This window comes from Nannospalax galili, unplaced genomic scaffold (genome assembly GCF_000622305.1).
Source record: "Nannospalax galili isolate Female #2095 unplaced genomic scaffold, S.galili_v1.0 scaffold673, whole genome shotgun sequence".
Taxonomy (NCBI): Eukaryota; Metazoa; Chordata; class Mammalia; order Rodentia; family Spalacidae; genus Nannospalax; species Nannospalax galili.
This window is the reverse complement of record NW_008331830.1, coordinates 79,530-80,649: the sequence shown is the minus strand read 5'-3', so window position 1 is coordinate 80,649 and position 1,120 is coordinate 79,530.

Here is a 1,120-nt window from a genome sequence, read left to right as displayed (position 1 = left end):
GCGGAAGCCACTCTTCTGCCTGCCCTAGGCTGAGGCCACTCTTCTGCTCGCCCAGTGCTGAGGCAGCTCTTCTGCTCGCCTTGTTCTGCCTCCTGTCGTCGCCACTTCTGCCTGGTCCCCGACCCCAGGGCTGGTGAGGAGACTGTGTCAGCAGAGCCACATTCAGACACAGGAGACCAGGTGCAGATCTGGTTTATTGCAGGAAGGCACAAGCTTATATAGGGGTAGTGGTCCAATCACAGCACAGCAAGTAGTTTAAAGGTGATGTATCCAAGGGTGGTGCACAGTACAGTAAGTAGTTTAAAGGTGAGGTATCCAAGGGTGGTGTCAAGTACAGTAAGTAGTTTAAAGGTGAGGTACCCAAGCGTGGTGATTAGGGAGTGGTGAGCACTAGGCATCAGTCTCATGATCTGCAATGGGAGCAAAATGTCACAAGGCATTCCTTGTGGCTCCAGCAGTTGTGCCATTGCCTCAGGCCTGCTCTATGGCTGTCAATAAGACTTTCACCCTAGGCTCAAGTCTATCTCCCACATGGGTTTAGGCGCTGAGCTAGTTCTATGACTAGGGATAGGATAAGGCTAGGGCTTAGGTCATGTTCAGGGTAAGTTTATGTTTAGGGTTATGTTTAGGGTTAGGGTTGCTCCTAGGACTATGGCTAGGGCAAGGCTAATGGATAGAACTAGATCTAGGGCTAGGTCTAAGTAAATGGTTAAGTCTCTCTTAGGTGTTGGAATAGGATTATTTTTATTTTTAAAGTTAAGGTAAAGGTTATGGTTAGGGTCATGGCTAGGGCTAGGATTAGCATGAGGTTTAGGACTAAGTTTAGGGATAGGGCTAGTATTAAGCCTAAGGATTGGAATAGGGCCTTATCTAGACTCAATTTTAATTTGCTTAGTGGGGGACATACTGGCTTCAGGCCACAGTGAGTTGATCGGTGACAGAGTCTTAGACCCTCGGACCTGTGTCTTTTCTAAAAGCAGATTTATTTTAAAATTCAGATGGTTATCTCAAGGAACTAGCAGTCACATGAGATATTGCAGTCACATACAAAGATTTATGGTACAAAGAAACTAGACATTTAGTCTGTTAGTTTGTGCCAGAAGGATTCTTAAAATTTTTT